Source organism: Chiloscyllium plagiosum, unplaced genomic scaffold (genome assembly GCF_037043375.1).
Source record: "Chiloscyllium plagiosum isolate Xiang-an unplaced genomic scaffold, Cpla_swu_hap1 HiC_scaffold_26, whole genome shotgun sequence".
NCBI lineage: Eukaryota > Metazoa > Chordata > Chondrichthyes > Orectolobiformes > Hemiscylliidae > Chiloscyllium > Chiloscyllium plagiosum.
In genome coordinates this window covers 333924-356640 of record NW_028270164.1, presented here as the reverse complement: position 1 = coordinate 356640, position 22717 = coordinate 333924, and the positions used below count along the sequence as shown (strand labels likewise).

Here is a 22717-nt window from a genome sequence, read left to right as displayed (position 1 = left end):
TGGAATTGGAACAAACTGCTTCCGTGAGGAAAGGAGAGATAATTACAGCAGCAGCTCAGCATTTAAACTTGCTGGAGAAACCATCAGAACCATCAGAGATGGCAAGAATTCAATTGCAAATGAAGCAGCTTGAGTTAGAGGCGAGAGGCAAGGAAAGGGCAGCAGAAATGAAACTGTTTGAGTTACGATTAGAAACAGAAGAGAAAGGAAAAGAGAGAGCTTTTGACCTTCAAAAACTGACACTTAAAAAGGAAAGTCAGCTTAAAAGGCTAGAGATAAAGGCTGAGGGTCGGCTCAGTGAGGGAGTGATGGTGAGCAAGCCCCTGGTAATCAGAAGCCTCATGAGAAACCGTATAAGTATGTTCAAGCATTGCCTAAATTTGATGAGAAGGATGTGGAAGCCTTTCTCATCTCATTTGAAAAGATGGCTAAACAAATGCAATGGCCAATGGCAATGTGGGTTTTGTTGATCTAAGCAAAAGTTGTAGGTAGGACTCATGAGGTATTCGTATCACTAACAGAGGAGGTATCTGGGGAGTATGAGGAGGTTAAAAAAACCATTTTAAGGAGAGAGAGAGAGAGAGAGAGAGAGAGAGAGAGAGAAAACCTGCATAGTTACTGCCTTTGCTGTTTGAATTCATATATCATTGGACATCAGAGTGTATCTGGGAAAATTAACAAACAGTGAAATTCACAACTGATCTTGGAAGAACTGTTGTATGAAGTTCACAGCACAGAATCAGATAAGTTAATCATTGTATTAAGTGTGGCCTACAGAGAATCTGCAGTAGTGAGTAGTGAGTTCTTTCTTGATTACATGTTTTTGGAGATATGTCTCTTGATTAAACTTAAAATATAAGCCATTACTATTAATTTAACCTGGGGCAGTGTTTGTAGAGGAATAAGACAGTGTTAATATCTGGGTCTGTAGATTGTGAAGGAGCAAAAATGGCCTTTAATAGAGTGATATGTACTTCTTGTCAAATGTGGGAGTTTAAAGAGAGTTTAAGGGTTATTGCAGATTATATCTGCCATAAATGCTATTGGCTGTGAATTTTATCAGATCAAATTGATCGGTTGGAGAGACAGTTAGGAGCAATGAGGAATTTGCAACAGCAACAGTATATGATGGATGGCAGTTATAGGAAGTTGGGGGGGGGGGGGGGGGAGGGAAGACGAGTCTCAGATACAGTCACATACATGGGTTAACTCCAGGAAAGGTAAGAGAGGTAGGCAACTAGTGCAGGAGTCTTTTGTGGATATACCCATTTCTAACAGGTATGCTGTTTTGGAAAATGTAGGGGGTGATGGATTCTCAAGGGAACGTAGCACGAACAGCCACATTTCTGGTATTGAGACTGGCTCTAATGCAACGAGGGGTCTATCAGGTTCCAAGAAAAAGATTGTGCAGGGGATTCTGTAATCCAAGGTACTGACAGACATTTCTGTGGCCAGCAGCGAAAAAGCAGGATGGTGTGTTGTTTCCCTGGTGCCAGGATCAAGGATGTCTCAGAGAGAGTGCAGAATGTTCTCACGGGGGAGAGGGGCCAGCAAGAGGTCATTATCCACATTGGAATCAACGACATAGGAAGGGGAAAGGTTGAGATTCTGAAGGGAGATTACAGGAAGTTAGGCAGAAATTTAAAAAGGTCCTCGAGAGTAGTAATATCTGGATTACTCCCAGTGCTACGAGCTAGTGAGGGCAGGAATAGGAGGATAGAACAGATGAATGCGTGGCTGAGGAGCTGGTGTATGGGAGAAGGACTCACATTTTTGGATATTGGAATCTCTTTTGGGGTAGAAATGACCTGTATAAGAAGGACGGATTGCACCTAAATTGGAAGGGGACTAATATACTGGCAGGGAAATTTGCGAGAGCTGCTTGGGAGGATTTAAACTAGTAAGGTGAGGGGGGTGGGACCCAGGGAAGTAGTGAGGAAAGAGATCAATCTGAGACTGGTACAGTTCAGAACAGAAGCGAGTCAAACAGTCAGGGCAGGCAGGGACAAGGTAGGACTAATAAATTAAACTGCATTTATTTCAATGCAAGGGGCCTAACAGGGAAGGCAGATGAACTCAGGGCATGGTCAGGAACATGGTACTGGGATACCACAGCAATTACAGAAACATGGCTCAGGGATGGGCAGGATTGGCAGCTTAATGTTCCAGGATACAAATGCTACAGGAAGGATGTAGAGGGGGGAGTGGCAGTTTTGATAAGGGATAGCATTACAGCTGTGCTGAGGGAGGATATTCCTGCAAAAACATCCAGGGAAGTCATTTGGGTGGAACTGAGAAATAAGAAAGGGATGATCACTTTATTGGGATTGTATTATAGACCCCCTAATAGTCAGAGGGAAATTGAGAAACAAACTTGTAAGGAGATCTCAGCTATCTGTAAGAATAATAGGGTGGTGATGGTAGGGGATTTTAACTTTCCAAACATCGACTGGGACTGCCACAGTGTTAAGGGTTTAGATGGAGAGGAAATTTGTTAAGTGTGTACAAGACAATTTTCTGATTAAGTATGTGGATGTACCTACTTGAGAAGGTGCAAAACCTGACCTACTCTTGGGAAATAAGGCAGGGCAGGTGACTGAGGTGTCAGTGGGGGAGCACTTTGGGGCTATCGACCGTAATTCTATCAGATTTAAAATAGTGATGGAAATGGATAGATCAGATCTAAAAGTTGAAGTTCTAAATTGGAGAAGGCCAATTTTGACGGTATTAGGCAAGAACTTTCGAAAGCTGATTGGGGACAGATGTTTGCAGGTAAAAGGGACGGCTGGAAAATGGGAAGACTTCAGAAATGAGATAATGAGAATCCAGAGAAAGTATACTCCTGACAGGGTGAAAGGAAAGGCTGGTAGGTATAGGGAAAGCTGGATGACTAAAGAAATTCAGGGTTTGGTTAAGAAAAAGAAGGAAGCAAAAGAAGGTATAGACAGAATAGATCGAGTGAATAGAAGAGTACAAACACAGTAGGAGTATACTTAAGAGGGAAATCAGGAGGGCAAAAAGGGAACATGACATAGCTTTGGCAAATAGAATTAAGGAGAATCCAAAGAGTTTTTACATTAAGGACAAAAGGGTAACTAGGGAGAGAAAAGGGCCCCTAAAAGATCAGCAAGGCGGCCTTTGTGTGGAGCTGCAGAAAATGGAGGAGATACTAAATGAGTATTTTGCATCAGTATTTACTGTGGAAATGGGTATGGAAGATATAGACTGTAGGGAAATAGATGGTGACATTTTGCAAAATGTCCAGATTACAGAGGAGGAAGTGCTGGATGTCTTGAAACGGGTTAGGGTGGATAAACCCCCAGGACCTGATCATGTGTATGCTACAACTCTGTGGGAAGCTAGGGAAGTGATTGCTGGGCCTCTTGCTGAGATATTTGTATCATCGGTAGTCACAGGTGAGGTGCCGGAAGACTGGAGGTTGGCTAATGTGGTGCCACTGTTTAAGAAGAGTGGTAAGGACAAGCCAGGGAACCATAGACCAGTGAGCCTGACCTCGGTGGTGGGCAAGTTGTTGGAGGGAATCCTGAGGGACAGAATGTACATGTATTTGGAAAGTCAAGGACTAATTAGGGATAGTCAACATGGCTTTGTGTGTGGGAAATCATATCTCACAAACTTCATTGAATTTTTTGAAGAAGTAACAAAGAGGATTGATGAGGGCAGAGCAGTAGATGTGATCTATAAGGACTTCAGCAAGACGTTCGACAAGGTTCCCCATGAGCGGCACGGTGGGCGGCACGGTGGCATAGTGATTAGCACTGCTGCCTCACAGCACCAGAGACCCGGGTTCAATTCCCGCCTCAGGCGACTGACTGTGTGGAGTTTGCTTTCTCCCCGTGCCTGCGTGGGTTTCCCCCGGGTGCTCCGGTTTCCTCCCACAGTCCAAAGATGTGCAGGTAAGGTGAATTGGCCATGTTAAATTGCCCATAGTGTTAGGTAAGGGGTAAATATAGGGGTATGGGTGGGTTGCGCTTCGGCGGGTCGGTGTGGACTTGTTGGGCCGAAGGGCCTGTTTCCACACTGTAATGTAATCTAATCTAATTTCAATCTAATGGGAGACTGATTAGCAAGGTTAGATCTCACGGAATACAGGGAGAACTAGCCATTTGGATACAGAACTGGCTCAAAGGTAGAAGACAGAGTGTGGTGGTGGAGGGTTGTTTTTCAGACTGGAGGCCTGTGACCAGTGGACTGCCACAAGATCAGTGCTGGGTCCTCTACTTTTTATCATTTACATAAATGATTTGGATGCAAGCATAAGAGGTACAGTTAGTAAGTTTGCAGATGACACCAAAATTGGGGGTGTAGTGGACAGTGAAGCGGGTTACCTCAGATTACAACAGGATCTGGACCAGGTGGGCCAATGGGCTGAGAAGTGACAGATGGAGTTTAATTCAGATAAATGCGAGATACTGCATTTTGAGAAAGCAAATCTTAGCAGGACTTATACACTTAATGGTAAGGTCGTAGGGAGTGTTGCTGAACAAAGTGACCTTGGAATGCAGGTTCATAGCTCCTTGAAAGTGGAGTCGCAGGTAGATAAGATAATGAAGAAGGCGTTTGATATGCTTTCCTTTATTGGTCAGAGTATTTTAGTACAGGAGTTGGGAGGTCATGTTGCAGCTGGACAGGACATTAGTTAGGCCACTGTTGGAATATTGTGTGCAATTCTGGTCTCCTTCCTATCGGAAAGATGTTGTGAATCTTGAAAAGGTTCAGAAAAGATTTACAAGGATGTTGCCAGGGTTGGAGGATTTGAGCTATAGGGAGAGGCTGAACAGGCTGGAGCTGTTTTCCCTGAAGCATCAGAAGCTGAGGGGTGACCTTATAGAGATTTACAAAATTATGAGGGGCATGGATAGGGTAAATAGGAAAGTCTTTTCCCTGGGGTCGGGGTATCCAGAACTATAGAGCATAGGTTTAGAGTGAGAGGAGAAAGATATAAAAGAGACCTACGGGGCAATGTTTCAAACAGAGGGTGGTGCGTGTATGGAATGAGCTGCCAGAGGATGTGGTGGAGGCTGGTACATTTGCAACATTTAAGAGGCATTTGGATGGGTATATGAATAGGAAGGGTTTGGAGGGATATGGGCCAGGTGCTGGCAGGTGGGACTAGATTGGGTTAGGATATCTGGTCAGCATGGATAGGTTGGACCGAAGGGTCTGTTTCCATGCTTTACATCTCTATGAGTCTAAGTGTATATGAGCTTGTACCAGAGGCCTAGAGACAATGTTTCAGGAATCGAAGGAGGGACCCTGGTCAAACCTATATTGAGTTTGAAGGATAAAACAGAGTAATTTCAATAGATGGATAAGAGCTTTAAAAATCATGCAAAACTATGATGCCTTTAGATGTAATTATTTTGGAGGAATTCAAAAATTCACTGCCTGAACTAGTGTGAACTCATGTGGAAGAGCAGAGAGTTAAAACAGCAAGGTTAGCAGCTGAAGTGGTTGATGATTATGAGCTGGTCCATAAAACACAGTTTGGTTCCAGAATCAATTTCAGTCCATGAGGGATAGAAATTGGAGCAAAGAGAAATCTTCACGTGGAAAGGGAAAGGTAGATCGGTAGAATGGTGGGCGGCACGGTGGCACAGTGGTTAGCACTGCTGCCTCACAGCGCCAGAGACTCGGGCTCAATTCCCGCCTCAGGCGACTCTCTGTGTGGAGTTTGCACATTCTCCCCGTGTCTGCGTGGGTTTCCTCCGGGTGCTCCGGTTTCCTCCCACAATTCAAAAATGTGCAGGTTAGGTGAATTGGCCATGCTAAATTCCGTAGTGTTAGGTGAAGGGGTAAATGTAGGAGTATGGGTCTGGGTGGTATACGCTTCGGCGGGTCGGTGTGGACTTGTTGGGCCGAAGGGCCTGTTTCCACACTGTAAGTAATCTAATCTAATCTAATCTCAGTGAAGATCATAAGGATAATTTACCACAGGGTAAAAAAGAAACCCTTGAGGGGGGCAAAGAAGTTAAAAAGCTCCGATGTTTCATTGTAATAAAGTGGGCCACACCAAATCACAGTGTTGTTAGGTTAGGAGAAAGCCAGATGTCGGAAAACCAGACACGCCTGGACTAGTAACAAAAAGCACAAGGGGAGTCAGACAACTGCCTCAGAGTGTACAAGATGTTCAGAGGTTGATTAAGGAGGAAGTGCCATATCTGCTAAAAAATATACATGCAAGGGTGAAGTTTATTCACATAGGTCAGGAATAGTAGGTAAGGAGGTTACAATATTAAGGGACACAGGATCATCTCAGTCAGTAATGCTGAAGGATGAGCAGTTATGCACTCCTGAGGGACTATTGCCAGAAATGCTACTGGTAACAGAAAATCATGGTGAGACAAAAAGTGTTTATTTATGAAAAGTGAGGCGAGAGAGTCCAGAGAAGAGTGGAGAATTTGTGGCAGGAGTATGGGACAAACTCTCAGCTCCAGGAATACAATTTGTCCTTGCAAATTATATAGCTTATTCACCTGTAGGCGTGTTGCCTACTCATGAAAAGCCCGTGGAGACGTAAGCAACTGAAGACATGGAGAATGTTTATCCAGGAATTTTCCTTGATTGTATGACCACAAGATCACAGAGGCACAAGTTGAAGCAGGAGAGATCAAAAGGCACAGAAAGAAAGCTAACACAGCTTTGTCAGAAACTTCCTTCGATCAGATATATGGATCAGATAAGGAGCAAATAGGTAAACATGCCAGTATCTTTGCCTCTACTAAACTGATTGAATTACAGCAGAAGAATGAGGAGTTAAAACAGTTATATCAAAAGGCGTACACAGAGAAAGAAAGTGAATGCATTCCTGTGTGCTATTACATAGAACATAGAACAATACAGCACAGAACAGGCCCTTCGGCCCACTATGTTGTGCCGAACATTTGTCCTAGCTTAACCCCCATCCATGTACCTATCCAATTGCCGCTTAAAGGTCGCCAATGATTCTGACTCTGCCACTCCACAGGCAGCGCATTCCATGCCCCCACCACTCTCTGGGTAAAGAACCTACCCCTGACATCCCCCCTATACCTTCCACCCTTCACCTTAAATTTATGTCCCCTTGTAACACTCTGTTGTACCCGGGGAAAAAGTTTCTGACTGTCTACTCTATCTATTCCTCTGATCATCTTATAAACCTCTATCAAGTCACCCCTCATCCTTCGCCGTTCCAATGAGAAAAGGCCTAGCACTCTCAACCTATCCTCGTACGACTTATTCTCCATTCCAGGCAACATCCTGGTAAATCTCCTCTGCACCCTTTCCAAAGCTTCCACATCTTTCCTAAAGTGAGGCGACCAGAACGGCACACAGTACTCCAAATGTGGCCTAAACAAGGTCCTGTACAGCTGCAACATCACTTCACGACTCTTGAATTCAATCCCTCTGCTAATGAATGCTAATACACCATAGGCCTTCTTACAAGCTCTATCCACCTGAGTGGCAACTTTCAAAGATCTATGAACATAGACCCCAAGATCCCTCTGCTCCTCCACCTTACTAAGAACCCTACTGTTAACCCTGTATTCCGGCATTCTTATTTGTCCTTCCAGAATGGACAACCTCACACTTGACAGGGTTGAACTCCATCTGCCACACCTCAGCCCAGCTCTGCATCATATCTAAGTCGCTTTGCAGCCGACAACAGCCCTCCTCACTATCCACAACTCCACCAATCTTCGTATCGTCTGCAAATTTACTGACCCACCCTTCGACTCCCTCTTCCAAGTCATTAATAAAAATTACAAACAGCAGAGGACCCAGAACTGATCCCTGCGGAACTCCACTTGTAACTGGGCTCCAGGCTGAATATTTACCATCTACACCACTCTCTGACTTCGACCAGTTAGCCAGTTTTCTATCCAACTGGCCAAATTCCCCTCTATCCCATGCCTCCTGACTTTCCGCATAAGCCTACCATGGGGAACCTTATCAAATGCCTTACTAAAATCCATGTACACTACATCCACTGCTCTACCCTCATCCACATGCTTGGTCACCTCCTCAAAGAATTCAATAAGACTTGTAAGGCAAGACTGTCCCTAATCAAGCAGTGTCTTTCCAGATACTCATAAATCCTATCCCTCCGTACCCTTTCCATTACTTTGCCTACCACCGAAGTAAGACTAACTGGCCTGTAATTCCCAGGGTTATCCCTATTCCCTTTTTTGAACAGGGGCACAACATTCGCCACTCTCCAGTCCCTTGGTACCACCCCCGTTGAGAGTGAAGACGAAAAGATCATTGCCAACGGTTCTGCAATTTCCTCTCTTGCTTCCCACATAATCCTAGGATATATCCCGTCAGGTCCGGGGGACTTGTCTATCCTCAAGTTGTTCAAAGTGTCCAACACATCTTCCTTCCTAACAAGTATCTCTTCTAGCTTACCAGTCCATTTCACACTCTCCTCTTCAACAATGCGGTCCCTCTCGTTTGTAAATACTGAATAAAAGTACTCATTCAAGACCTCTCCTATCTCTTCTGACTCAATACACGGTCTCCCACTACTGTTCTTGATTACTTAGCAAATGATGTCTTAATGAGGAAATGGAGACCATCACACATTCAAGCAGATGAGAAACAGGAAGAGATTCATCAAATTGTTTCGCCTGTAGGGTACAGAAAGGAGGCACCATGCATGGCACATGAGCTACAACGTGGAGACCATTTAGGAGTGAGGAAAACATCGGCTAAAATACAAATACATTTTTACTGGCTTGGACTACACAAAGATATAGTTGAATTTTGCCAGACGTGTCATACATGTCAGCTAATCGGAAAACCACAGGCAGTAATAAAACCTGCACCTTTAATACCTATTCCAGCATTTGCAGAACCTTTCACAAGACTCTTGATTGATTACGTGGGTCCCCTACCTCAAACAAAAAGTGAGAATAAGTCTTTATTAACAATAATGGATTGTTACACAACATCACAGCTAAAAGGGTTGTAGAAGCATTACTTAAATTTTTTATGAGATACGGACTATCAATAGAGATCTAGTCAGATCAAGGATCAAAGTTCACATCCAAACTATTCAAGGAGGTTATGGATAACTTGGGAATAAAGCAATTTAAATTGACTGCATACCATCCGGAATCACAGGGAACAGAGAGATGGCATCAAACACCAAAGACCATGTTGAGGGCTTATAGTCAGGATTATCCAGATGCGTGGGATAAGGGTATTCAGTTTGTACTTTTTTGATCAGAGATGCACCAAACGAATCGACCAAATTCAGTCCATTTGAATTAATTTTTGGGCATGAAGTAAGGGGACCATTAAAACTGATTAAGGAGAAATTAATATGTCAGAATTCAGAGACCACTCATTTGGAATACGTGTCAAATTTTAGGGAACAATTAAATAGAGCTGGAGGGCTGGCTAGACAGCATTTAAAAGGTATTACAACATACAATGAAACAGGAAGCGGATAAGAGATCACAAGTGCACAATTTTGCAATTGGGGATCAGGTATTTGCGTTACTTCCAGTAACAGATGAGCCTTTAAAGGCAAGGTTTAGTGGGCTGTATCAAATTGAGAGGAAATTGAGTGAGGTGAACTACTTGATAAGGACTCCAGACAGGAAGAAATCTCACAGAGTGTGTCATGTGAATATGCTCAAAAAGTATTTTGACAAGGAAGGAAAGCAAGAGGAGAAGGTGTTAATGATTACAGCACAGAAGGAAGAACCAAGTTCAGGAGATTCTGAATTGGACATTCCTCAAATCAAATTGGACAATGAGGAAGTTGTCAAAAATTGGGATAAGTTATTCAGTTACCTTCCACAAGAAAATAGAAATGACCTGAAAGACTTATTAATATCACATGGGGAGATATGCAGAAATACACTCGGAAGTACTAACCTAATTGTGCATGGCGTAGACAAGGAGATGCTGTTCTGATTAAGCAACATCCTTACAGGCATAACCTTCTAAAGTTGGCACAGGTTCAGAATGAGATAGAGCGCAAGCTCCAAGATGGCATAATCAAAGTGAGTTACAGTGACTGGACTTCATCCATAGTCATGGTGCCAAAGCCACATAGTGCCCAACAGTTATATGTGGACTATCACAAAGTCAACACCATTACAAAGACTGATGCATATCCAATTCCACGATTAGAGGACTGTGTTGAAAATGCGTGACAAGCAATTCACATTTCCAGGTTGGATTTGCTCAGAGGCTTCTGACAAGTACCTCTGTCAGAGAGAGAGCAAAGGCAATTTCAACTTTCGTAACACCAAATGGACAATATCAGTTCAAAGTCATGCCAGTTGGTATGAAAAATGCTCCAGCCACATTTCAGAGACTGACTAAGAAGGTCATTGCCAGATTACCCAACTGTGTGGTGTATATTGATGACCTGGTGATTTTTAGTCACTCATGGAGGGAACATTTCCAGCACCACCATTCATTATGATCATGGCTGATCATCCTCAATCAGTATCCTGTTCCTGTCTTATCCCCATAATCCTTGATTCCACTATCTTTAAGAGCTCTATCCAACTCTTTCTTGAAAGTATCCAGAGACTTGGCCTCCACAGCCTTCTGGGGCAGAGCATTCCACACACCCACCACTCTCTGGGTGAAGAAGTTTCTCCTCAACTCTGTTCTAAATGGCCTACCCCTTATTTTTAAACTGTGTCCCCTGGTTCGAGACTCACCCATCAGCTTGGTAGTCAACCTAGCTAAAAGTGAATTTGTCAAAGCCCAAATTATCTTCCTTGGCCATGTTATTGCACATGGACAAATGGCCTTACGAGATCCGAAAAATGAAAGTAATTGGGGTATTTCCCACACAGTCACCAAAAATAGCAGTACTACGGTTCCTGTGATTGAGTGGATTTTACTGTAAGTTTGTGCCGAACTTTAGCAGTGTGGCTGTTCCACTCACTGAATTGTTAAAAAAGGGCAAGACGTTGCATTGGGACAGCAGACTGTCAAAGGCATTTGACAGCCTAAAATCAGCGTTAACCACTGCCCCAGTATTAGCCACACCAGAAAACACAAAGCCTTTCAAGGTGCCTATCAATGCCAGTGATGTGGGTGTCATTGTGGTGCTCCTGCAGGAGGGTGACGAGGGAATAGAAAGACCCATCAGGTATTTTTCCAGGAAGTTGAACATTCATCAACAGAAATATTCAACAGTGGAGAAAGAGACTTTAAGCTTGGTGATGGCATTACAACATTTCAGTGTTTATGTTACCAGCAATGCATCTGAGATAATCGTACACACTGATCACAGCCCATTGACATTTGTGGAAAGATTTAAGGACAAAAATGCCAGACTGTTTAGATGGAGATTGTTGTTGCAGCTGTTCAAGTTGACATTGTGCACGTGGCAGGTCATGAAAACGTGATTGCCGAGTATTATCGATAACTTGAATGAGACAAAGGCATTCGGTGGAGGGTGTACTGTGGCCTGTTTACATGTTTAATAGTTTATATGTGTGTTTAGACTATGAACCGTGTTTTGAAGAGTTAAAGATGAAGCCATCTTTAGCATTTATGTGTTTTTTTTAAGGGGGGGGAGGGGGAAGGTCTCACAAAGCTAGTCCTTCTTATCTAAAAGCTGTCCCTTGGCTCAAGGATACTCTGTCCTTGATTTTTATTCAGAGGGGCAATAAACCAGGCCAGGCTCAGATCAGTCTGGCTTGGTACAGAGATGAAAAGGATTTTGAGAGGCCTTTTGTTTATATATAAACAGGTGAGACTTCAAGCCAAAGTGGTCATGCGTTAGAAGTGACCTGTATAAAGAAAGGGGCGTGGTCGTCTCTCGCTCTCTCTCTGAGCTGCGCAATTTTAGTTCAGTCTTGAACTGGTTGGAAGTTCTACAGGGAGCTGTGTGGAAACTCTCTCTCACTCTCTCTTTCTGTCCTTCAACTTCAACCTGTAAGCATGTATTCCATTTATTTAAAGGGAGTTTGTTTATTGGGACTGGTGTGTATACTTGGAACAGCATAATTAAGTCTTGTTGGATAGGTTGAGTTCTGCAGAGGTTCTTTATTCCATTCTTTGTGTTTCATTGTGTAATTTATGAATAGATTTTTGTCTGTTTTAAAATCTAGTAGTCAACCTCGCTAACTCAATCCAGGTAATTTTCACTGTACACTTACCGAAACAAATTGCAAAGTTATGGTCTGAGCTGCCTGTTTAAGAATGTTTTGAGTGGTCTGGCTTAGTCCATAACACAGGGTAACTGGATCCAAAACTGGCTCAGTGGTAGGACAGAATGTTTGGTGGCAGAAAGCTGTGCGTGTGCGCATGCGCGATGACTGGAGCCCGGTGTGCAGTGGTGTATCAGACATCACGGCTGGGTCCCTTATTTTTTGTGATATTCATAAATGATGTCAAGCGGGGGGAATGACAAGTTTGCTGATGACTCAACAATTGACTGGGTAGTTGACAGTGACGAAGAAGATATTAGATTAAAGGAGGATATAAAAAGATTGGTCAGAAGGACAGTTCAGTGGCAGATGGAATTTAATCATAATAAATGTGAGGTAGTGAATTTTGGAAAAGGAACAATGGAGTACTCAATGAATGGCAAGAAGGGACAGAGGAACAGAGGGTTCTTGGGGTGCTCAACCACAAATCTCTGAAGGTGGCAAGACAGGTCAATAGGGTAGTTAAGATAGTTAACCAAGTTGATAACCGGGTGCTTGCCTTTATCAGTCCTGGTATAGACAATAATAGTAGGTAGATTGTGTTTGATCTGTTCAGGACTTTGGTTAGACCACAGCAAGAGTACTGTGTGCAGTTCTGGTCGCTGTGCTGTTGGCAGGATATGGCTGCACTGGAGGACACAAAGGAGATTCACCAGTGTGTTGCCTGAGATGGAGCATTTCAGATATGGAAAAGCTGGATAAGTTTGAGTTGTTTTCTTTAGAGCAGATAAGGTTGAAGGGGGACCTGATAAAGATGTATAAAGATTTTGAGAGACACAGAGTCAGAGATGGACAGGACAGAAACAGACCCCTCAGTCCAATTTGTCTGTGCTGACCAGATATCTTGAATCCAGTCCCATTTGCCAGCATTTGGGCCAAACCCCTCTAAACCCTTCCTATTCATACAACCACCCAGATGTCCGTTAAATGTTGTAATTGTACCAGCCTCCACCACTTCCTCTGGCAGCTCATTCAATACATGCACCACCCTTAGCATGAAAAAATTATCCCTTAGGTCCCTTTTAAATCTTTGCCCTCTCACCTTAAACCTATGCCCTCTAGTTTGAGACTCCCCCCACCCCACTCCAGGGAAAAGATCTAGTCTATTTGCCCTATCCATGCCCTCATGATTTTATAAACTTCTATAAGGTCATCAGCAGCCTCTGAGACTCCAGGAAAAATAGCCCCAGCATGTTCAGTCTCTTCCTATAGTTCAAACCCGCCAGTCCCAGCAACATCCTTGTAAACCTTTTCAAATTTCACAACATCCTTCCTATGGCAGGGAGACCAGAATTGTACACAATATTCCACAAGTGGCCTAACCAATACCCTGTTCAGTCACAACATTATCTCCCAACTCCTATTCTCAATGCATTGACCAATAAAGGGAAGCCTAACAAATGCCTTCTTCACTATTCTATCTACCTGTCATTCTTTCCAAGGTCTTTTTTTCAGCAATATTCCTCAGGACCTCACCATTAAGTGTATAAGTCCTGCCCTGATTTGCCTTTCCAAAATGCAGAAACTTTCATTTATCCAAATTAAACTCCAACAGCCACTCAGCCCACTGGCCCATCTGATCAAGATCCCCAGATACTCTGAGGTAACTTTTTCGATGTCCAATTTTGATGTCAGCTGCAAACTTACTAATCATATCTCCTATATTCATATCCAAATCATTTATATAAATGATGAAAAGCAATGGACCCAGCACCAATCCTTGTGGCACCTCTCTGGTCACATGACACATGACAAGATGAATAGAAAGCAGCTGCTCCCCTCAATCAAAGGGTCAATAACAAGGGGACATAATTTTAACGTGAAAGATTTTGTAGATGAGAAATGTTTTCACCCAGAGGGTGGTCGAGATCTTGTATACCCTACCTGGGTGTGTAGTTGAGGCAGAAAACCTCACAACCTTTAAAAAATACTTTGATGAGCCCTTGAAATGTCATAACATTCAATGCTATGGGCCTAGTGTAGGAAAGTGGGACTAGTGTAGACAACAGAATAATTTTGGTTGCACAGACTCAAAGGGATTATTCTGTACCATATGATAAATCCTGATGAAGGGCTTATGCCTGATGTTGATTCTCCTGTTCCTCAGATGCCGCCCGACCTGTTGTACTTTTCCAGCACCTCACTCTCGACTCTGATCTTCAGGATCTGCAGTCCTCACTTTCTCCCCATATGATTCAATGATGGATTTGAAAATGGAAAATCTTGCCTGGGTAATTTTTTGTTTGAGGAACTAACACTGGGGATAAACAATGGCAATACAATGAATATCTGGGTATTCAAAAGGGCTTTGATAGGATACCCCAAAATAAATGATTGATTATGGTCAGTGAATGTAGAGTCAGGGACAAGCAGCAGAATGGATTTGTCACTGTCTTCAGGACAATTAGAGAGTGGTGTAAAAAGGAGTTAATCAGAGTGACAAAGTGGGAGATGATATTCCACAAGGATCAGTGCTGGCTCCACTGCTGTTCACAAATTGCACTAATAACATGGACTTTGAAGTCAAAAATATAATTCCTAAATTTTTGACTGATACCAAATTCTATGATGAAGACAGTCAACACAGAGAACTGCAACAAATTAGAGCAGGACAGATTAAAATTCAGAATGGGAAATAATTATCAAATGCAGGACCAACTCAGACAAACATGAAGCTATATACTTCAGTAGGAAAATGTTGGAGGTCACCTATCACACAAAGTGCCAGCGTGACTTTGGGAGAGGAATAGAGGGATCTCAGATACAAATACATCGAAAGCTATGCCACAGGTTATCAAGACCAGAACAATCAGTTTTATTTCCAGAGGGAGAGAAGGGGAGTCATGTTGTAGCTGCACTGAACCCTGGTGAGAGCACACGTCAGCTGCTGTGTTCAGTTCTGGTCACTGTAAGGCACTGGAATGCTTGTGGAGGGACATTGATGAGGATGATACTGGAAAGGCATGAGTTTACCCATTAGGAAGAGATTCACAGACTGGGTTTCTGTTCATTTGCAAAATCACAAAGAGCTGACCGCATGAATGCGAGTGAAGCAAGAATACAGGCGTTGGCTGGTTTTACGCAGCCCACATGAACGAGGTATAGACATAGCATTCAGCTTGCTTCACTATACAATAAGGTTGTGGCTGTTTATTTAGAATTCCACGTTCCCACCTACCGTGACAAACTTTGATTGCTCTACCTAGCAGGAATTTATCCTCTTGTCTTAAAAATGTTTAATGACCCCCCACTTTTACCATCGTATGAGGCAGAGTTCCAAAGTTTCACAACCTTCAGACAAAAAAGATCTGATCCCTAAATCAGCAATCCCTAATTTTAAAACAGTTCTGGATCACACCCACAAAAGGAAACGTCCTTCTGATATCTATTTTAATAAGATTGTTCAGGATCTTATACATTTCAATCAAATCACCCCTCTTACACATCGAAACCCTAGTGCAAACAAGCCCAGTCTGTCCAAACTTTCCTAACCACCACCACCAAATCATTTAGATCCTTCCTCAAGGAAGGAGGCACAATATTCCTGGGGGATCTCTGAGCAACTGAAGCATCACACAGGAACATAGGAATTAGGAGAAGCAGGCCATTTAACACACTGAGTCTGCTCCATAGTTCAACATGATCATGGATGATCGTCTACCCCTAAGCCACACTCCCCCTCACTCCACACTCAGTGACTTGGCCTCCACAGCCTTCAGTGGTAGAGAATTCCATAGGTCCATCCTGCCAAGTGTCTAGAGACTATGACCCTGATTCTAGCACCTCCAGTCAGCCCAGCCCTGCCAGAATTTTATATACTTCATTCAGATCTTCTCTCATTCCAGAAAACTCCAGAGAATACAGACCTGATGAGCTAGTTCCAGGGAGAGGCAAGTAGGGGTGGGGTGGGAGAGCAAAGGGGGAATGAGGATAGAAAATGTGGTAAGGGTGATCAGATAGAGAGAGGGGGCACATGGGGGAGGAGAATGAGGAGAGGGAAAAATGAGGGAGGAGTTGAACACGTTAAATGTCGGTTGTTATTAGCGGTTGAAACGGTCCAGTAAAACCAAGTGTTAAAGGGATAAGTCCTGGCCGTACCGGAATCTCCAGGACACCAGGCCAATCGGCCCATTCACTTGACACTCTCCCCGAGGGTAAGGGACAAATGCTAAAATAATCTAGAATTCCTGTAATTCTGTTTTTTTTCTATTTTGAAACCCAATATGAGTTTTGTTTTTCCCCCTACAGCGAGACCGTGTGTGAATAATTCGGAGTGAAATCGGAGCGAGGCAGAGGGAGATCCTACAGCAACTGGAGCCTTATTGAGGGTCGGGGGGTCTTGGATCCCGCTCTCCGGAGCCCAAAGGCATCGCCCCTTCCTTTTGCCCCAATTCCAAATAAACATCCACCACCCCCCCCCCCCCCATCCCAAACCCACATTCTCTCCGAATAATTACAATGAGGAAATTTAATCAATGCAGAGTCTCCTCCCACCCCACTACCGCATCGAGAATTGTTTTCTCAATCTCCGCACAAAAATTATCTAAAGACAGCGTTTTTCCAGAAGCCGGCACTCCCCTGAGTTTTGGGGAATGGGGGGGGGGGGGGGGGGTTGATGTGAAACCCCGAGCGGGTCCCGGGGAAAGGGGCGGATTCTCTGTAAATTGTCGGTAAAACAGACTCACCGCCCGCCCCCTGATAACGAAGGACTTACCGCCGAGAATCAGCGCAGACACAGAGAGAACTCGGAGCGGCTGCACAATCAGGAGCCGATCACGATTGAGACAGACTCGCACAGAAAGATCCCAAACTCCAAGTAGCAGCGTCCGCTCGCATTGACGCAGGAACACATCGCCCCGCCCAGAACACAGCCTCCGGGCACTGAGGGCAAGTCAGAGGGAGGGAGCCACGGGGGGGGGGGGGGTAAACTGGAGACAGATACAGAGGGCTCAGGTGGTTTTGTAGACTATTGGTGAGGAGCTGAGGGAGAGTCACAGACAAGATTGGGGCAATGGGGGGGGGGGGTAACTGAAGAGGGGGCAGCTGTGTAGCAGAGGATACTGAGGGCAAATAGAAAGAGGAGATGGAGACGAGTGACAACTGGGTAGGGAACAATTCCCTGAATGTCAAGTAGAGGGCACTGAGCTCCTGGAGTGGACTGTGTGATGGGGCAACTAGGGTTATGAAGACAATGTGATTTGCAATTGGGGCAACTGAGGTTGGAAGCAAGTTATGGGGTTGACTCTCGTGGTGGGACGGCAGTAGTCCTGTCTCCTCTCTCTGGGACGATAGAGCTGCAAACGTGGCACGAAGTGAGCCCCAGTCACACTCTGTATTACCGTGCGTCAGTGCTCGGTGTAGGAAGGTGATGCAGATGAAAAGGACAGAGCGTGTGGTCCAAAACCAGAGCCTGACGCAGGTTGAGTCAATGCCAGTGACGTCAGCATGTGTCTGAGGCACATTCTTGGGAAAAGGGTGAGAGTGATTAACGGAATCACTGTCAACGACATGTCATCATGCATTGATAAGGGATGAGTGAAACATTTTCAGAAATGCTTTTTTCTTTTGAAATTCAGCCTTCTTTTCATTCAGGGGATGTGTGCATCACTGGATAGGTCAGCTTTTATTGTCTTTCCCGAGTTGAGAAGGTGGTACTGAGCTGCCTTCTTGCAGCCCATGTGGTGTAGATAAATCCATAGTGCTATAGGGGAAGGAATTCCACAATTTTCACCCAGTAAGAGTGAAAGAGCGATAGTCGGAATGCTGAGTGGCTGGGAGTGGAACTTGCAGGTGGTGGTGTTCCCAATATCTTAGGTGGTTGAATTCAGGGATTTGAAAGGTGTTGTTCCATCTCTGGATTCTCAACAAAGCAGGGTCTAATCTTTGTCACTCTCCATTCAACTGTATTACCATCACTAAATCTCCCACTGTCAACATCCTGGGGTTACCACTGACCAGAAAATGAACTTGATCAGCTATATTAATACTGAGAAAGTGAGGACTGCAGATGATGGAGATCAGAGTTCAAACGTGTGATACTAAAAAAGCACAGCAGGTCAGGCAGCATTTGAGGAGCAGGAGAGTCAATATTTTGGGCGTAAGCTCTTCATCAGGAATGCAATAAGGTTCAGGTTGGGTTATTCCTAATGAAGGGCTTATGCCCAAATTCTCCTCGGATGCTGCCTGACCTGTGCTTTTCCAGCACCACACTTTTCAACCCCATATTAATACTATGACTACAACAGCAGGTGAACCTTGGTGAGTTACTGCAGTGTTTTTTGGAGATGGTACACACCTGCTTTCACTGAGTGTGGTGGTGAACCAGATGAATGTTGAAGATGTTGGATGTAATGCCAATCAAATGGGAGGCTGCTTTGTCCTGGATGGGGTCAAGTTTATTGAGTGTTGTTGGAGCTGCACTCATCCAGGCAATTGGGGAGTATTCCATCACACTCCTGACTTGTACCTTGTAGATGGGGGATAGGCTTTTGGGAGTCAGGAGGTGAGTTACCTGCTGTTGTAGTCATAGTATTAATATGGGGTTGAAACGTGTGGTGCTGGAAAGGCACAGCAGGTCAGACAGCATCCGAGGAGCAGGCAAGTCGACAATTTGGGCATAAGCCCTTCATTAGGAATAACTCAACCTGAACCCTATTGCATTCCTGATGAAAAGCTTATGCCCAAAATATTGACTCTCATGCTTTTCAAATGCTGCCTGACCTGCTGTGCTTTTTCAGTGCCACACGTTTGAACTCTGATCTCCATCATCTGCAGTCCTCACTTTTTCAGTGTTAATATAGCTTATCAAGTTCATATTCTGGTCAGTGGTAACCCCAGAATGTTGACAGTGGGAGATTTAATGATGGTAATACAGTTAAACGGAGAATGACAAAGATTAGACCCTGCTTTGTTGAGAATCCAGAGATGGATCAATAATTCAACGTTTCTGGCTAAAGATGGATGCAAATTTTCAACCTGGTACTTTGCACTGATGTGCTGGTCTCCCCCATTATTGACAATGATGACAAAAACAGAAATTGCTGGAAAAGCTCAGCAGGTCTGTTAGCATCTGTGAAGAGAAATCAGAGTCAACGTTTCTGGACCAGTGACCCTTCCTCAGAACTGCAGGAAGATTCACCAGCCCCAAACTCTGATTTCTCTTCACAGATGCTGTCAGACCTACTGAGCTTTTCCAACAATTTCTGTTTTTGTTTCTGATTTACAGCATCCACAGTTCCTTCAGTTTTATCGATAATGATGATATTTGCAGAGCTTCCTCCTTCAATGAGTTGTTTAGTTGTCTTCCACCATTCAAAACTGGATGTGTTAGTACTGCAGAGCTTAGGTTTGATCCATTGGTTGTGGGGTCACTTAGCTCTGTCTGTTGCATGTTGTTTCTGTTGGTTAACACACATATAGCTTCACCAGGTTGGAACCTCATTTTTAGTTATGCCTGGTGTTGTTTCTGGCATGCCTTCTTGCACTCTTACTTTAAACTGTCCTATTACAGAATTGGACAGAATTTTTAATGTAACAGTGAAGTTATTGCATTTAATAAGTTGCAAGATAATTTAATAAATCAAGTTAATAAGTGGGTGGATAAGGTATTTTGTAGTGGGTAATAAATCAACCGATCTCATGCTAAGTATAATGGGACCAGACTTGATTATTTGTGTGGTTATACCACATAATGCCCACAAAGATCTGCTCCATAGCAGCAGTAGATTCACTGCTGAAGTGGCTGGTTGAGGCGAAAGCTGTAGTCTGTACCATCACTCAGCTTCTCATTGCTGCACATTGCCAAACACCACATTGTTAAGGTGTGCTGCTGTTGAAAGTTAAAATGCAGGGATTAGACTTTCATTTGAGATTATTTAATGGAAATGTTAGCTCTGATGAACTCCTGCAGGAATGTTCTGGAGCTGAGGTGAATGGAATATAATGTGGTAAAATGTGAAATTTTACACTTGGGCAGAAAGAATAGAGGAGCTGAATATTATTCAGATGGAAAAAGATTACACAAAGCTACAGAACAGAGGGATTTGGGTGTCCTCATCAATGAATCACAAAAAGCTGGCATCCAAAACAAAGCAGCCAGCTTGATTAGCACTGCATCCATAATCAAAGAAAATCACAGCCGGTTAGGCAGCATCTGAAGAGCAGGAGAATTGACATTTCGAGCATAAGCTCTTCATCAGGAATGGGGTTTGCAGGCAAAGGGGGCTGAGAGATAAATGGGAGGGGGGGATGGGACTGGGGGGAAGGTAGCTGGGAATGCGATAGGTAGATAAAGGTGGGGGTGAAGATGATAGGTCAGAGTGGAGGCTGGACCAGATAGGTGGGATGGAAGATGGACAGGTGGGACAGTTCAAGTGCCGAGTTGGAAGGTTGGATCTGGAGAAAACTGGGAGGAGAGGAAATGAGGAAACTGGTGATATCTGCAATGATCCCGTGTGGTTGGAGGGTCACAAGACGGAAGATGAGGTGTTCTTCCTCCAGGGGTCGGGTGGGTAGGGTTTGGCGGCGGAGGAGGCCCAGGACTTGCATGTCCTTAACAGAGTGGGAGGGAGAGTTAAAGTGTTCAGCCACTTTCGTGCGTGTGTCCCAGAGACGTTCTCTGAAATGTTTCGCAAGTTGGCATCCTGTCTCCCCACTGTAGAGGAGACCACATCGTAAGCAATGGAGACAGTAGTTGATGTGTGGAAGTACAGGTAAATCTCTGCTAGATATCCCTCCATTTCCTTGCAACAAGAACAGAACCCCCCGGTTGTCACCATCCACCCCACCAACGTTCGCCATTTCCACCACCTCCAAACAGACCTCACCACCAGGGATATATTTACCTCGCAACCCCTATCTGCATTCCGCAGAGACCATTCCCTCCGTGACTCCCTTGTTAGGTCCACAACCCCCTGCTGCTCACCCGCTACTCCCAGCATCTACTCTTGCTACCGCAAGAAGTGCAAAACCTGTGCCCACACCACCCTCCTCACCTCCGTCCAAGGCACCAAAGGATCCTTCTGCATCTGACAGAGATTTACCTGTACTTAGAGTCATAGAGATGTACAGCATGGAAACAGACCCTTCGGTCCAACCCATCCATGCTGACAAGATATCCCAACCCAATCTAGTCCCACCTGCTAGCACCCGGCCCATATCCCTCCAAACCCTTCCTATTCATATACCCATCCAAATGCCTCTTAAATGTTGCAATTGTACCAGCCTCCACCACATCCCCTGGCAGCTCAATCCATACACGTACCACCCTCTGCATGAAAAAGTTGCCCCTTAGGTCTCTTTTGTATCTTTCCCCTCTCACCCTAACCTATGTCCTCTAGTTCTGGACTCCCCAACCCCAGGGAAAAGACTTTGTCTATTTATCCAATCCATGCCCCTCATAATTTTGTAAACCTCTATAAGGTCACCCCTCAGCCTCCCATGCTCCAGTGAAAATAGCCCCAGCCTGTTCTGCCTCTCCCTGTAGCTCAAATTATCCAACCCTGGCAACATCCTTGTAAATCTTTTCTGAACCCTTTCAAGTTTCACAACATCTTTCCAATGGGAAGGAGACCAGAATTGCACGCAATATTCCAACAGTGGCCTAACCAATGTCCTGTACAGCCGCAACATGATCTCCCAACTCCTGTACCCAATACTCTGACCAATAAAGGAAAGCATACCAAACGCCACCTTCACTATCCTATCTACCTGCGACTCCACTTTCAAGGAGATATGAACCTGCACTCCAAGGTCACTTTGTTCAGCAACACTCCCTAGGACCTTACCATTAAGTGTATAAGTCCTGCTAAGATTTGCTTTCCCAAAATGCAGCAGCTCGCGTTTATCTGAATTAAACTCCATCTGCCACTTCTCAGCACATTGGCCCATCTGGTCCAGATCCTGTTGTAATCTGAGGTAACCCTCTTCGTTGTCCACTACACCTCCAATTTTGGTGTCATCTGCAAACTTACTAACTGTACCTTTTATGCTTGCTTCCAAATCATTTATGTAAATGATAAAAAGTAGGCCCAGCACCGATCCTTGTGGCACTCCACTGGTTACAGGCCTCTAGTCTGAAAAGCAACCCTCTACCACCACCCTATGTCTTCTACCTTTGAGCCAATTCTGTTTCCAAATGGCTAGTTCTCCCTGTATTCCATGAGATCTAACCTTGCTAATGAGTCTCCCATGGGGAACCTTGTCGAACGCCTTACTGAAGTCGATATAGATCACATCTACTGCTCTGCCCTCATCAATCTTAGACATAGAACATTACAGCGCAGTACAGGCCCTTCGGCCCTCGATGTTTCACCAACCTATCATACTAATCTGAAGCCCATCTAACCTACACTATTCCATGTACGTCCATATGCTTGTCCAATGATGACTTAAATGTATTTAAAGTTGGTGAATCTACTTCTGTTGCAGGCAAAGCATTCCATACTCTTACTACTCTCTGAGTAAAGAAACTGCTTGTGACATCTGTCCTATATCTATCACCCCTCAATTTAAAGCTATGTCCCCTT

At 44.2% G+C, this 22717-nt stretch overlaps 1 protein-coding gene across 1 annotated transcript in view; it reads right to left on the bottom strand.

Annotated features, from left to right (window-relative positions):
• The window catches only part of slc6a17 (solute carrier family 6 member 17), a 110498-nt gene extending 93409 nt beyond the window's left edge, over nt 1-17089 (bottom strand). The window contains exon 1 of the mRNA XM_088000839.1: nt 16906-17089. The gene's annotated coding sequence lies outside the window, so the exon portion shown is untranslated. The remainder of the gene's footprint in view (nt 1-16905) is intronic.
• Between the last annotated feature and the right edge of the window lie 5628 nt (nt 17090-22717).